This window comes from Bombus impatiens, unplaced genomic scaffold (assembly GCF_000188095.3).
Source record: "Bombus impatiens unplaced genomic scaffold, BIMP_2.2 scf_0494, whole genome shotgun sequence".
NCBI lineage: Eukaryota > Metazoa > Arthropoda > Insecta > Hymenoptera > Apidae > Bombus > Bombus impatiens.
Window position 1 is genome coordinate 322,899 of NT_176913.1, and position 17,305 is coordinate 340,203.

General features: G+C 38.3%; 1 long non-coding RNA gene across 1 annotated transcript in view; it reads left to right on the forward strand.

The window, feature by feature from the left end:
- The window catches only part of LOC117151874, a 117,911-nt gene extending 102,435 nt beyond the window's left edge, over positions 1-15,476 (forward strand). The window contains exon 3 of the long non-coding RNA XR_004462029.1: positions 14,382-15,476. This is a non-coding gene — a long non-coding RNA (uncharacterized LOC117151874). The remainder of the gene's footprint in view (positions 1-14,381) is intronic.
- Positions 15,477-17,305: the final 1,829 nt, after the last annotated feature.

Consider the following 17,305-nt stretch of genomic DNA (forward strand, 5'->3'; position numbering starts at 1 on the left):
AAAAAAAAAAAAAAAAAAAAAAAAGAACCTTCAGACGGAAATATGCACACGCTGAGAACGAACGCAAGAATTATGTTCTCAATAATGATCGCTGTAAATCACAAAGAGCATGTCCTCCTTTCGATTCATATTCCCATGGAACGTGCAACAAGCTTCTCCAGGATCTTATTAATAACGACGATTTAACCGCAGCGTTATCGTTTGTACAGTTGCGAATGTTTACCGTGTCTTTTGAAACTGTGAAGTTGTAGGCAAATATTCACGTGCTCCGAGATCGAGTGCACCCGACTTCACGGTGAAATTTGTTTGCATTCGCATCCTGCAAATCATTCCGTAAACCTTCGATCTTCCTATTATAGATTACTATAATTTATTTCGAAAGATACAATTAAATATATTTTTAAATTAAGAACGCCAGTGTTGTATATTCTTCGTTTTTGTATATTCTTCTTCCTTCTTTTCGTTTTTTGTCTTCTTTTTTCTTTTCTTTCTTTTTTTTGGAAGATGTGTGGACGTTTGTAAAAGATTTAAGAGGTAGGAATCGAAGGTAGAATTTATGGCAATTGTGAAATACAGGCTCAGACTCATCGATCATGAACGAAATCTTTCTATTGCGTGCTAATCGGTCTAAAAGCGACCTGCGTTGTAACTCAGGAACAGCGGGAGTGTCTGGTATCGATAAAAAGAATTATGGTAGGTTGTTTGAAACGAATAGAAAGGAGAATCAAAGAAACTGGCTGAGAAATGTTAGATTGTTACATAATAAATGTCGCTAGGCGAGATTTTGTTTCAATTATTTGAAAATTATAAAATTAATATTCGACAATTGTTTTTGTTTATGCATTAATTTTATTTGGGATATTTTAGTCCATTATTCTTATTACCAGTTTGTATAATTTTCTTAAGACAACGATATTTCATTTTTTTCAAAGTGTAACTAATATGCAGATGATCTTTGGAAAATTTTCTTTTCCGAAGAAATTACTTTCGTTGAAAAATTCCACTTTACAACAAATTATACTTAATGATATCGTGCAACTTTAGACGGGAAATTTATTTTATATCCGCTTCTATTGCATTACCGCGAATTTTCAACGAGTTCTAAATGCTTAAAAATGCCGACGTAAAAGGGAAAAAGATGATTCGTCGGTCAACAAAATTATCTTTCCTTATGCATCGCTTTTATCGCACAAATTCCTCGTAAACTCGACGAACAACCCAAACGAAACGTTTCCACCGGCAATCACGAAGACGCGATAAATTAACCTTTTCGGGAATGTAGCTCGAAAAACCCATTAAGTCTTCTTTGGTGGAAGAAACAAAAATTAAAAAGCTATATTTATTTCAGGATCTATCATCAATCACGTGTTTCACCCTGAGCCCACTGTCTTCCAGTTTCTCCGCGTTCTTTCGTACAAAATGACATCTGACCCTGTCACGACCTATGTCCTTCCTCCTCCAGATCCTACGATTCAATTTACGGAGCTGAAGCGAAGGCCACCAGTTCCGATCTCTCAAGGCTATCAGCTGTTCAATATCTCATTCTTCTTTTTTATTTTTTTTTTTTTTTACAAAGATTATAATAAAATTAAATTACATTTGCAATAATCCAAGAAGAAATTCATACTTATATATGTATATAAGAAATATTTTTCGAATAAAGTACTTATTTTATATTTATTTGCCTACATTGTATATATTGTAACTTTTAATGTACACTATATTTTTCGAGAATGCAAAATTATTATAAAAACATTAGGTTTATGCATTCAAATAAAGCTTTAATCATACGTAATTTCTACAAAACATCATTCTATTTAATTAAAGTAATATCCACATAATTCTATGCACTTCCCTAATGGCTAACTGCTTTTATTATAATAAATCTATAAGAATTATCTACTCTATGGTTCGAGATAAAATCGAACGTCTGGATAAAAAGTCCAAATTATTGTCAAATGTTCATTTCATAATTCCTATTGATATTAATCTAGTACTGCTATTATCAGCATCAATTACTTCGATAATTCTATCGATCATCTATTACCTTTATGGCCGCTATTAAGAACGAAAATTAAAAACTAGAGAAGATGATCGCTTACTATCTCTAACAATAGGTTATAGTTGGATGAATGACCTTGAGCAGCCAAAACTAGGGGTCTCCGCTTTAACGTTGAAGCTGATCGAACAACCTCATCCCAGTGGATGTCCCCCCCCCCCAGTATCTCGGTTTCGGATCGCGTCTTTATCGAAATGCATTTAATCACGATACTGGCAGCCGACAATCGTGTCAGCAACGGCCCGAACAACTTTGACAGGCTAAAAGTGGCTTAAAAGGCTTCGCCCAGTGACGGGATGGGGTGGAAAAGAGTCGCGCGTCCTATAATTAACCACTTGTATCTTCGAGAGCATTGTCATTAAGATTTCGCGCAAACCGCAGCCATCCGACGCGTATAATTAGTAAATCACGTAAATAAACGTAGGACACGTAGAAAAAATTAAAAAATCTTAAATTTAATTGTACAGTAACGTAGAATGTTGAATTTTCCGTAGTGCAAAATATATTTGTTCATTTCTTTAATACGTGGGACAAACCATCTAGTGTATATGAAAAGTAAAAAGTATAATAAGCATTATGATACAGAAATATGGGGAAACTACATACACAAAAATATTATAGGAATATGATATAAATTGTTGTAGATCTCCGTTTATAGCCGAATTTGATAGCAAGCTTTGTAAAATTTTACAGAATCTATAAACAAAGTGGTTATACAACAATAAATACAGAATGTTCATCGAATAATATAATGTCTGAATTCCATTTGCGAATGGAATAACAAGATCTTGAAATGACAACTCATATAAATTAAATCTTCTATAAATCCTAAATCTGGAACGACACGATTTCTAGCAACACAAAAATAATTAACCCACGTCAGGGACTTGTACAGAACAAAATAAATAAATCAAGGATCCCACCATAATATAATAAATATTGCAATAGTTTTTATACAATTTTCTACGAAATTCAATATTACGAAACCTGATATTTAATGGGTTAAAATAGAAGCCATCCACTTAATTTGTATCTCATTCATTGTGATCGGAGGATGAATTTCGACGATGATGTTACGCCATTGTTGGGATACACGCGGTTACAGGATCCTGCAGCTATTTATACGAGCGATAAATCAATTTCGACTGGCTGATTCGACGAATTCGGATGCCGTGGGTAGGTCAATTTGCATTCGACCAATGTTGGACGCTAATCGATGCGCCTATGCAAATCGGATGTTGACACTACGAAGGTTCGTAGGCGTTTTTCTGAAATACGTGAAACTAGGGAACGAGGTGTTGCACAACGCGATCGTTACCAATAACGAATGGACCATATTTTCTGAACTATGCTTTACATTTGGGACGTATACGAGGACGACGATTTTAATTGAAATCTTATGAAATATTTAAATGCCAAGCTTCCTGCTTGTGCCTAAAATAATAATTTGAGGAGGAAATATAAATATATTTATGCAAATTATTTATTTAGTTTAATATTAGCAGGACGACACAAATCTCTGCTTCGCTCATTTAGTATAAATTCCCAGATTATTAATCATATTTATTTAGTTTACAATCATGAAATATTTTTAATCGTTTCCTTGTGTTTCTTTCGTTATTTAGTATAAATTTTTAACTGCAAGTATTACAAATAAATAGTAAGTAAAAAGAAAAACACATACATAGAGGAAGGTTGACACATCGTTAAATTTCCGTAGAAAAAAATCGTTAAACGGAAATGTAGAAACTATTCAAGGCCTCGAATGTTTTTCTAGTTGATACTAATGCATATTTTTTAATAGAAGTAAGGAGACGTCGTTAAACCAACATACAATTATAAATCGTTTGAAACTTTTCCGCATTCTAATTACATCTAATTAACGTGCCTTGCTATTCGAAGAAGCAAAGGTTTCTGCATTCCTTACAAGTTTCTACTCTTTGTGCTCTCTCGAGCAACTACCTAAGTAAATATACAAATTTGGCCAGATCCATTCAAATACTATTTAATCATTCCGTTTCTACGATGATCGTTTAGATTTATAAATTTATAATTTACGAAACAGGGGACAGAAAACGAAGTATTGTTATTAACTGAAATTTATGAGACGGTTATGTTAATCATGTTACGTAGAATCATAGGAAAGTTTTGCTTTATTTCTAAAGAATTTTTACACGATTCTAAATGTCAAAATGTTCGTATGAATTGCCCACATTTGTTTCGATATAATAGACAGCACAAGATTCTAGACACACGTATATCGTCCTTAAATAATTTTAAGAACGAAAGGATCTAACCAAACCAAAATTTCCGCACATCAGCGATGAGAAAATAAAGTTTAAGATAGATACACTATAAATTTTATTAACTTTTGTATTAAAGACTGTTTACCATATATTGGTAACAGTCATCTATTCTACGGTATATGTTACAGTTACTCATCGCTCTCATTAAATGTAAGTCCATTTTGGAAAAGAACGTTATCCTTTTATGAACTATCCTTTGTTCGCCACTGCATCTACTCACAGCTGTTGTCAAATATAATTTTGTAAGATTATCGCATTCTTTCGTACCATTTACCTTGCCAACTTTCTTCTTACCACTATATAGCACTATTTAAATGATACAAATAGCACCATTTCAGCCGAAACAGACGAGGACGCAGTCGCATAAAGAGGACCACGAACGAGCGTCCGTCACACGCGTCAAAAATCCATTGTACGACACTTTATCGGTCTAACGGGTCAGCAGTCGTTTCGCTCCCGACTATTCGCGGCATAATATGAATAAAATTTTCCCTCAGCAATAAACAACGTCTTAATGGCCAGCCGCTTGTGGTCCCAGCCATGATAGTCCATACTACACGCAGAATTATTCTTGGCCAGTACCGCGAGACTCCGAGCATTATCAAGCATCCTGGTGGACAGCTGTGACCGCGACCGGTCGAAGTGGTCGCCGCGTGTTCTCGACGCGAGCAGCACGCGAAATAAGAAACGCTCCGCGGTATTATTTGCGAGCAAAGCAAGTACAGGGTCCAGAGTCCAGGTGAAACAAGCGTCTCAGCTCGTCTCTCGCGTCGCAAGAAAAGAACCGCGCTGGAAATTATGCAGCGGACTGCATCGTGAGCTCGTCTTCGTGTGTTTTATCGCCTACTAGTAATCGCTATACTAGGATATCCGCGGTGTACGGTAACGAGAGTTCAAGGGTTTTGGTGGTATAGCGGATCCTTGTTCTTTTTTATTTATTTACCTATTTGTTGTCTCTTCAGTTTACGGCCAAGATCCTTTAGGTGTTCTTAGCATTAGAGCACAATTGGAGGCTTGTAATAGTAATAGTGAATTTGCTGAATTTGTTGAATTTATAGAACGCTGTAGCACATGAACGCGATTAGTGAGGTTGAAAAATCAGTGATTAAAATTTAGGACTTTTGACGAGTGCAATAATTAATAACTACCTAGACTCTCGTTAAGAGCTGAACGATGTTAATTTAGCATCAGTTGTTTCTTTGTAGTATATCTAACAAAAATTGTCTCCTTGCAAAGGAAGATAATTAGTAACTCGTTGAAGTACCGCAAGGTGTTTTCAAGAGAACGAATAATGATTTAATTATCTTGTCCAATTAAATCGTTCCGTCAGGTTAATCCTTTAATATGCAACAATTTTTTTCAAAAACAAAAATTGCGCCGTTACAATTATCTAAGTAACATTGCTGACGCACCTGTTGCGTAAACACGCAATGTAAAAATAAAAAAAAAAACACCAATGGAAATGAAAGAAGCGGAAAAGAATATGCGAGAACGCATGTTTCTACACACTCCGATAAAAAACACAAGATATAATGTACAACGTGTTGGGCCAAACATTATAATAAACTTTTACAGTTCTGATGAAGAAAGCCATTTAATTTCAGAGGCAGAGCAGTCGTATTTTTTCACTACGAGGTGTTACATAAATTTTATTTGCGTTAGTCATCTATGCAGTTTAGTGCCATAACCCGTGCCCACCCTAAAATTGTTTAGAGAAACACGTTGGTCGAAGAAGGGGGCGGTCTCAGCCAGCGGCGAAAGAAGGAAGCACCCATCAGTGAAAGAGCAAATTATCTGTTGAATTTCCATTAATAATGCGTATTTCAGGATAATGTTCAACAGCCCTGATCCTCGCTGGAGGATCGTTAAATCGCGAGCGAGCCTAGGAAAGCGGCATACCGAACCGGTGAACCGGTAGCCTGGTATCGGTTCGCTTTCTACCGAGAATTTAATAACGGTCAACCGGACCCCGTGGAGCAGAACGCGCTCATTATGCGCCACGAAATTGTTCCCATGAAAATTAAACGGAGCCGGTTACCGACGATAGGTGACGTTAGTCGACGCTTAAATAAGACCAATGCCCCGAGACCAAAGATGCGTCACGGGCTTTTTGACGGATTCGAGACTCGCCACTTTACGATCGTCTCGTGGCTCTTGCTGGCAAAAATCCGACCTTCCGTCTTCGACGCGAACTACAACTACGTTTGCCGAGGGAATAACGCGGATAGTAGGAAACGATTCGCCTTCTGTACGGGATTCGAGGAATTTATGGTGGAATTCTTATTATTAAAGTTAAGCGAAGTACTTTAAAAAGTTGGGGAGATGACGAGTGGAATGGAACAAGGGGCAAGAGAATTACTGCGCTTGATCCTGTTTTCACGTGCGGATGTACACACGTATACACTGCAGTTTATAAGCAGAACTTTACACGAGTTACGAGCTATTAGTAGACTGTATATGTTCATACGTAAATTTCTATTTTCGATGCAATTAAAATGCATTTAAAATGCAATTTAAAAAGATAAAATCCACGCAGAAATTTGTGTCATTAGATATCGCAACGAGCAAGTACACTGTTTTATATATTTTATATAGTATGCCAGTGCATTTTTGCAACTTTTCACGCGGCCCATTCCGTAGCAATCAGTTTCCTTCGGTACGTAGGTCAAGGTGATCCCCTAAGTATTCGCATTAAAAAAAGGGTCTTTAATTAAGAAAGAGAGGGAAGAATATTGAAGAAAAGGAGGAAGTATATATGTTAATATTCGTTCATTAGTCATCCTTCACACCCAAAAACAGCAATACCTCGCACTCGTGTGTGTTCTGTGGGATTGTTGGTCCGCCTTTAATTATCGGCTGCTTCATTCGGTAGTAAAAAAGGTAGGATACTTGAAAGCTGGCGCGTACAGCGACGTAATAACGAGCAACGAAAGAGGCTACCGGCTCGTCGTCGGCTTCGCCTTGAAGAAGATTCCACCAGCGGTGGCTTCGATCTAGCCTACCCACGCAAAAATAAAAAGGGAAAGCTTCCCCTACCTTGGCCGTACAAATGGCGTCCAGGTGTGTAACTACGGTAACGGCACGCCGGCCAGTAGGAGAATACGGAATGCGTACGGGGGCCGTGTGGTACGCACGCAGGGGGTTAAAGTCGAACGAGCTAGGTATGCGGACTGCTACAGACATGTAACTGCCGTGGGGGCTTGGTTTTTGCGCCGCCACGGAGTTACTGCTACAAGAAAATAACATCATTACACCCATAAGGCCGGTGCACCGGCCGTACGATCCGCTCCGGCATTCACCGATACGCTTAGAGACACGCGCTCGACGTTTTCACGGAAGTACACACGCGACGGATTTGTGTGTAACAAGGGCGAGTACGCGGAGGAAGGACACGATGATAAGATGTTGAACAGCTTTTAAGGTTACGGTGGTTCTTTTGCTGCACGATGGGGGAGGGTAGTTTTTGGAATTCTGTAAAGTACATTTACATGTAATAGATAGGTCTTTCGTTAATAACTTTGCTGATCAGTATTGTGTATCTTATTGCAAAAAACAGAGATCCGAAATAACATTTATTTTGAATATTTGTGGGGGGGAAAGTCTGCGAGTAAAAATGAATTTTTGTTTAAATAGAAGCCAGCTATCGATCAATCTAACAGAAATTGATGATTAAATGATTAAAGAATATTAATACGAATAATCATTGTGAATGACGAACATTTTTCTTGGTTATCAGTAATCATTATTGGTAACAGAAGTTCAACTTTGCTTATCACTAGTCAATATAAACGGCCGGAAGTTTTTTCGATTATCAATTATCATTATCGAGGCACAATTTTGCTTAGCAATACCAATGGCGAAAAATTTTCTTGGTTACTACTAATCAAATATTAATACAAGTATTAATAAAAATCTTTTATTACAATTTCTTTTATCCTATTCGTTGTTTCATATATTTTGTACCGTTTTTTTGCTTAAAATAAGATATGTACGTATTATAATCGTTTTTTTACGTTGTCAATGAATATGTGCTAATTATTAGCAATGTTAGTAATAATTGACAATAATCGAATGCAATCGGAAAAGTTTTTGCCATCGATAATGGTTACTGATAGCGAAAAAAATTCCGATCATTTACATTGGTTACTGATAATCAACATTAAATTCTCGTCACCGATAATGATAATCCGTAACTTAAAAAACTAGAATCATTTATGGTAGTTACTCGCAACCAACATTGTTTATGAAACATATCAACTGTTACGCCATAATTTTAAAAATTTGTGACAAGGATTCTGATGTCACTCTGTTTACAGGCAATCTATTTTCTTTCGTATGTGATCCAAAGGTGGCTTTAATAAAATAAAAACATATAAATTGAAAAAAAGGAGAAAGATACTCAAGTCACACTTTAGTCATTCTACGAAAAAAGTAATAATGGTTGATAGGATGATATTACGCAATTGCAAGATGCAAATTAGATGAGTAATTTAATGTACATGACGTCATCAAGATGTCTAATCATTAATGCAGATGATAATAAAATAAGGAAATAAAAAGATTTACAGATTAAATTCTTACGAACGTTGATACTTTGCATACACTTTTATTAATTAATATTCATAGTTGTATTAATATCTCTTTGATACTCGAGTTCCAACATGCGCATTATTGCATCGATATGAAATAGAATTGCATGAAGTTTAAAAAGAAAGCGGTAAGCTCGTTGTATATTGTTGGAAAACTATTTTTAATTTGAACATTCTGTAACACTTAACGTGCTAATATACAACGAATGGTAATATAAGAAATGTCATGTATAATTTAGTAAATTTCTTCGTAGAATCTTTTATAGGAAATTAACACATTTCCCTTGCATCGTAATTTTCTCATCTCACCGTATATTTTCTTTTCTACATCGTCGTTAATTTATTTTAAAAGAACTTCATACATTTCAGACAGAGTTAATTAGAATTGCCTAATATATCATGAAAGACACACTTTCTTTGTCAAACTCTTTTCAGAGCCGTGTACGACGACGAAATTTGCATATCTTCAGGGTATTGGCGGCGATAACGGAGCTGAATCAAAATACGCGCAACAAAACGGCCAATATCACGCGAAGCGGCTGTGATAATGCATAATGCTTCGCGTATTTATACGTAGCCATCATGCTTTAAACGCTGATGATATCTCGGAATATCAATTTCATCGGAATAACGCTGACAGTCTGGCAAAGCAACAAAGTAACCACCCTCGGGCATCTCTTCGTAAAACAGAGGTATTAAGATGGAAAAGAAGAAAAAAGAACGCTACTTCTGCTTCATCTGATCATTAGACAGACATGTGTATAATGTAGAGAAGATTACAGATCAGGAGTTATTTGAAAAATTGAAATTTAACTTCGATTTCTAGATTTTTTATTTCGAACTTCAACAGACATTTTCTCATCGTACAATGAGAATTAATCCACATACATACGTATGTACATATACGTAATCTCATATTGCAACTGTTTAGGAACGATAAAATACATTTGCGTGCCGCTACATTGCGTTCAAGCAGAACGACCATACTGATCTTTGATGTACAGTTGAAACCCATTCGTTTATTTGATTATTTATTTGGTCATTTATTAGAAATTTCAATTGAATTCAATTTTATAAAAGTAAATTGAACGTTACAAGCGAGTAGAACAGAGAGAAACGTTTTGGCCACATCACTAAGACCTGTATATTAAACGCGTTGGTTTATTAAAGAGACGAGTGATAAAATTGTAATAGTCACAGTATATTAAAATCACTTTAAATACAGGTACAAAGATAGTGTATGTCGGTAGTAATCGTCGCTTACTCGATGCTACTGTTCAACTCTACGCTCGCTATTCCACTCGCTATAATGATCGTCCTAGAGAACATGTTCGTCTATTTGTATCGACCAGTGGTATCGCAAAAAGTTCAAATGTAACTCCGGTTGACGATTACAAACAACGGCGATAATGTTTTGTCCGGAGTTTGTTTACTTTTAAACCTAGCAAAGCAAAACAACGTTGGCACTCCAAGGCGCAACAATATGAGTCTCTCCCGATTCGAATCTCCGTTGACTCATGTGCCGCTACAGCTAAATTCGTGACTCCATGATTTAGCACTAAGGGGGATATGAGCCACAGTGTCTCGTTCTACTTCACGTGTTCGATAGATACGTTCAAGAAATTATTTCCCTATAATACATCGATATTATAAGATTTTTATGTTATTACAAAACGTTATTCTTCTTATAAAATTTATCGCTATTCCGGCCATAACTCATAGATAACAAAATCACGTGTTGCCGAAGGAACGAGCCGGAAGGGAGCATCAAGCAACGACACGCTGCGCTGTAGGGAGAAGATATAAGAGGATCCGGTCGGTGGAGCTGATTAATCGTAATTCTAATTCCCCTTAAAGAGCATCGCGAAACGCGCGAACGAATTTGCTGTTCTTGCTATCCGACGCATCTTCCCCTTGAGGGAGCAACAAAACCTCGCGGAAATGAACGTCCCGGAGTATCAGTTTCACGGTGCGAGCATGGCAAATGACGTAAAATGGATAAACGCCTCGTGACGTTGCAAGATGCGCCGCACGGTCCAGCGAAAGAAGAAGCAACGAGTTTGCCCGTCCCGAGAAAAGATGAAAATAAAAGAAAGGTAATACGAGAAACGCAGACACAGAGAAAATGTTGCAGAGGCCTCCGACAACGTATCCTGGTATTCTATCAACCTCGGGCAGGATGTGCACCTGTATTACCAACGGATTGTAAAATCACGCAATACGAGCGGCTCGTAACAACACATAGATCAGAAGCTAATTAAACTCCGGTGTGATTAGTTAGGAACTAACCGCTTCTAAAACAATTCCATCACCTTTGTACCGATCTATTTTAGTTTCTGTCAGACACTTTCGTTTATTTGGGATTCGATCATTGGTGTGTTCCTTCTTCTCTTTATTTTTTTATCATTTATTAGTTAAAGTAACTGGCCATTATTAGATCATTTGCCAGATATGTGATGGTATCTGTAAGTGAGTCGTATGAGAAGATATCACCTGTTATATGACGATCTTCGAAAGATAAATTATTATTACGGTGGTTGTGTGTTTGTTCTCCTTTTCTCTTTTTGGTAGATAATTAGTTAGATTTTCGGTTAATCATTATTACGTCATTTAGTGAATACATATCGACGTACGTAGTAAACTTATTAATAATCCTTCAAGGGTATACGATGGTTGTGTTGCCCCAAGCCTGAGGAAGATATAGCTACTATGTACATTGCTCGAAACTATTAAGGGAAATTACAAAAATTATGAAGATATTTTCATTCGTGTAATGTTTCGTGCTTCTCCAATGCAATTAAACGTAATTTTACTGATTCATCGACTCTCGCGGTTTCACTTAAACAAACTTTTCTTTCTACATAATAATCTCGAATTTTGGACTCCACGTAAAATTGTCATCCTATCCAAAGTATAAACAACTGACCAAAATCCTTCGCTTGCTCCCAACATCCAGCGTGGCATTTACAAAACCAGTGTTTCGATGTTATCTTTTTCAGGCTGCAATTAAATCTCACCGAATTCCCACAGTTCCGGCGGCGAGTTAGCAGACCACCCTGGACACCTTCGGATCAAAATCAGCCGAAAGGTTTCTTCCTTTCCAAGAAAGACTCGTCGTGTTCCGCCACAGTGACTCCAACATGCGTGACGTCCATTTACAGAATTTCTTTAGTTTCGACCAAAGTGGAACGACCAAGCTTCTTCACACGATTCCATGCTCCGTATGTATGTATATACGCAAACTCGAGGCCGGTGCTCCACGTGTGCCACGCTCTTTTTCCCATAGCCGATCGTCCTCGCGTAGTGGCTTTCGATAGTGGCGAATACTCACACCGGCATGTAATGGTACCATCTGAAAGTACAGGTCTCAGCGCTAAGCCTTACCTACATTACGTATGAGACAAGAGGAGCCTACCACCGCGATACAATGAGGCACTGGGAGGCGTTATAAAGGGCTCTGTGTAGTTATTAGAGGTTATGACGGCGGTAATATCTCACTCAGCAGGCTCCTCTGTAATGTTACGGCCAGGCCCTCTTTCACGTTTCCCCTTTGCTAAACCCCTTATACCCCTTCGTCTACCGTCGATCTCCTTTTCTACTTCTCCTCTCTTTTCTTTCCTCTCTTCCTGCCTTCGCTTCTTTCCTCCTTTTCGCGTTTTCTGCTTTTTATTTCTCTCTTCTTTCTTTTCTCCTTCCTCCATTTTTTTTGCCCGTTTGACCGACTAACTCTTGAAGTCTTTATACCCTGAGAACTTGAAAGGGCTATGGCATACTTTGATTTTATTTACTCGACAAGCCGACTACTGTGCAGGTCGTGGTTTGTTTGGAAATTTGAGGGTGTCTTATCTGTTTCAATTCGTTGCTTTATTACCGGAGCCAAATATTATTTTCGTAATTTTTAAATAAGAACTAATGTAAATAGCTCCTTCGTTTTTAACGACAGGAGAAACGTTTAACGTACAAGTTAAATCATTTTGGAGCAGAAGTAACGTGACGGAAAAGTCAGAACCATGATCTTTAAAAAGCGAACATCAAAAATAGTATTAATTTTGTTTAAAAGAACATTATTATTTTAAATTTATATTTATATTTTTAAATATTTTTGTATTTGGAATATATGTGATTTCGCGTTAAATAAACCACTGCAAAATTCTGTGTTTCCTTTACCCACTTTTTGTAAACACATCAACATTCGAATTTTTCATTTTGCAAGAGCACAGAGAGGCAATATGTAAACCTGCATAGTTCTAGTGAGCCGGAAGAAATCCTATAATCGGGCGATACTACTACCAGTCCGAGCGTCAGTAGTATCAGAAAATTTTGATCAGGCGTAAGGTTACCGCGGCGTAAGGTCGATTACCACGAAAATGAGCAGATAATTTTTCGTCATATAAAACAACGCCACGGTACACCATCAAATGTTATTCACAAAACTCTAACAAGCGTAATAATTTTCTCGATTCTTTCGCATACCGCGGGGGCAAAAACTTTCACTCGTGTAATACCAGCGAACCGTCATCAGTCCTTTCCATCTCATTACCTCTATTCCTGTTGATAAGAAACGCCCGGTAAAAAACTATATCATATCGGTAATGCCAGCTGCTTTATTACGAACGTTTCATTTCCATGGGTACGTCGGAACAATCATTCGCCAAACACACTCAACGACGACCGCTTACCGACGCTGTCTTTGGCGGAGTATTTTTTTGCGCTCCACCACGGCCTGGTAATAACGCGTCCTCGAAATGGAACGAAAAATTTCGCTCGGCGAAACCCCGCCCTCTCCGGCCACAAAAACGTCCGACGAAAACGTAGCAACACGCCACGGAAGCGCATTAAACCGAGGGCAATAATAAAGATATGACAAACGCAGCGGATGCGAGAGGAAGAGAGAGAGAGAAAGAAAGAGGCCAAGTGTGGCTGCGTGATGTACCGTCTTAAATCCGTGAAGGTTAGCCAGGGACTAACGATGCCCGGAGACGGCAATGAACTGTACAAAACTCACTGTGTGCGTTTCCTGTACGGCGTAGGTTCATTAGCGAGAAGCATTCGAAACTCGTTCTGATTCCCTTTCGTGGTGCGCCATCGGTGATTCGTAATCCCCTATCTAATCGCGTATCTCTGCACGGCTTTGAATTATTTCGAAGTCATAGAAATACGGAAGCGCGACGTATGGTAGAAAACGACCGAAATCAAATGCTTCGCCGCTAAAACGTAGCATCGTGTAGGTTCCAACCTGTACACACGTACACGTTCTGTTTCTTTCGGGGCGAATATCGCACTCTGATCGAACGTTAGCGTGGCGTTCTGTTAGCCATTCGAATGGACTGGTTATTCCGCTGTGCGGAAGAAACTCACGGTGCATTATTCAAATCCGATGTAGATCGGTATCGGTGGATGTAATTCTAGTGTGGACGCGTGTTTCAGGCCCGTTGTCGGAGCAACACTTAATTTGTCCGTCCACTTGTGCCCTCGCCGCGGGACGTTCATTGGCCGCCGTGTAGCCAAGGATGAAGATTCGAGGGAGAACCGTGAGAGGCCGCGAAGGACGCCGGTGAAAGTGCTCCATGGATCTATTTACTCAACGGGAAATATGCCTTTGTGTGCAGATTTCTATACCGATCATCTACTATGCAATATTGCCGATATCGTACAACGCTCGAATAAATGAATAAGTGGTATCGCGTACATCAGACGTTTAATTTTAATCGATGCCGAGATTTATGGTAAGTATACATGTGGATATTGTTTGGTACTTGAATGGTATGTTTTGGTATTCGATCATGTGAAACAGATAAGGTGAAGGTATTACCGAGCGTTTATCGTATATACGGCTATTTATCACTCGATGAAATTTTACTAGCCTGTGACAATTTTCTAATCGTCGATTTATGTGTTCCAGTGTCAAAGGTTAATTTTATGTTAAATGTATTTCGTGTGAAAATTATAGCGCCACGTGTCACTTAATCCTAATCGGATATTGTTTGTTATTCGATCGATCATTCGCATTAGATAAGCTGCAAGTAATAGTACGTATTTATTGCACGCATGTTTATTTATCACCTGGTGAAATTCTACTGTCCTGTGACACATTTCCTAATTGAAATTTCATGTTTTCATGTCTATTTTCACGTAGAAGATTTATTTACTTATGCAGGGATTATAACGTATACGGTTTCTGATAATGTCAGGTCAGGATGGAGAAAGAAATAATAACAAAAACGAAATTGATGAAATCCTCTATATTTCTCTTTGTGAAATGTTGTATTAGCACAGCATTGATTCTTAATAGGTCATATAAATTTTTAAAAAATATTTCAGCCACGCCGATTAAAATAATTTCTTACTACGTTACATTTTGACTGACAATGTTTATTTTGATGAGCACGAAAGGTACTTGTACACCATTATATTGTAGCGTTTATGTACCTACATCAACCAGGTCCGAGTACCTACATTCAATTTCCCACTATTTTAATGGTACTTTCATATAATTATAAAAATTTGGTACTTCGTAAAAAGACGTTTTTAGCCTTAAATAAATATTAGCCTTAAATAAATAAATAAATATATTTTCAAATCCTTTTTGTAGCCACTAAATACGTGCAATAGACTTCTTTGATCGTTCGTGGTTTCCTCGCTGATACTCGGCCATGTTCTTCTCACCCAAACACGCCAGTTTAATCGTAATCGTCGATCGTGCCTTGGCGCCATTACCATTGCGATACAGAGGGCGACCACGAGCGTTTCGTGGCCGATTTGCGACACGAAATTTCAGACTTCTCTTCTGTGGAATATCACTCCGGTCCCCGGACGTGTGTATCACAGAACTGCATCGTGTCGAATCCCGGTTTCGTGCGTGGAGCCACTTCGTCCAAATTACAGGGGATCTCGAAGCGAGCAAATAATCACCGAGTTAGCGTAGCTCGCCAACGTGAATTAGAAAGGACGATGGAGGTGGACGGAGAAGATCAAAAAGAGACGTGGTGGGGACCAGCGAGACACGGCTCTAATTATTATAAATTAGCGGAGAACACCGCGAGCCTGGACGTTCCGCGATTAGGTCGAGACGCAGACATTAAAGCGTGTATTAAAATGAGCGGACGAAAAAATGTCTGCTCGATCTTAATTTATCCTCTTTATTTCACGTCTTATTATCAAATACGCACCGGAGGGTCGGTTTCATATATCACCCGTCGTGGTTCCTACGAAATCTCGAAATGAGAGGCCACTTCCAGCGATACGAACGATGGCGAAAAAACATTATGCCCCTAATGGTTACAGATTGCCTGTGAAATTCGACCAACGACGCCTCGATTTACCATTCCGCGTCAATTACTGACCAAAAGTTTCTTAGTCTACCGACTCGACTTCTGCCCTTCTCATTTTCACTTAAAATATCGTATCTAGTATTTTTGCATTTTTCCAGACATATATATTGAAATATGTGGAATTTCTTGTGTTTTTTACTTTTTTAAGTGAAAGTTAGGCACTGTACTTGTTGCTACGAAATAACGATTAAACATTTTAAAGATGACGCAAAGAAAAATAGCGAAACGTTTTATCGAATGTTTCGAAATACTGGATGCGACACGTTAACTAATTGCTGAAAAAGATGAAGAATTCCTGACAAAAGAGTTTACGAAGCTACTCGATGAATAACAAAAAGTCAACGTTATACAAGGGTCGCATAGATTAAATACGTTATACTATAAAAATACATTATCTTTAAATTCTTTTAAACTTTACTACGTAGGCTGTGCTCTCGAATTCTATGGATACGTAATGGCAAACCTTTACGTCCTTCTTCTAAATACTTCCTATATTTTATTTGTATGCAAATTCGAAGAATGGCATGTCGTGGTTATCGTAAAAAGCGGTCGTGATACGAGAAAGACTTGGGATACACTGTTCTACGATTTATAGAGACTCTGAGCGAATCTCGAAGCTGACCACGATGATGGAACGGGTCGATTCGAGTCTATATATCCCGACAAGCTCTGTTCTTTCGAGGTTTAGCTATCAGAAATCTGGATTCTCTCCCCTTTCCCCCCTTCCATCCTTCTTTCTCACACTAGTTTCCTCTATCTTTGGTTTGGCGAGGTTCTAATGGTGGCAGAGGATCGTCAATGACGTAGCAGCCGGCGGCACCACTATTGATCTAACTATTCCTCGCAGTGGGCGCTTTTTTTCCCTAGTGGATCTGCCGGCACACCATGGAGAATCGTGAATTACCTTGGGTGGTAAGATTCGTCCCGCGAAGCCGAAGGATCTTCGTTCGTTCGTTCCATCGCAACTCGGCGCTTGCCTTCAGAATTCCAGCTCTCGACCAACGAGATTTCTGCCGTCAA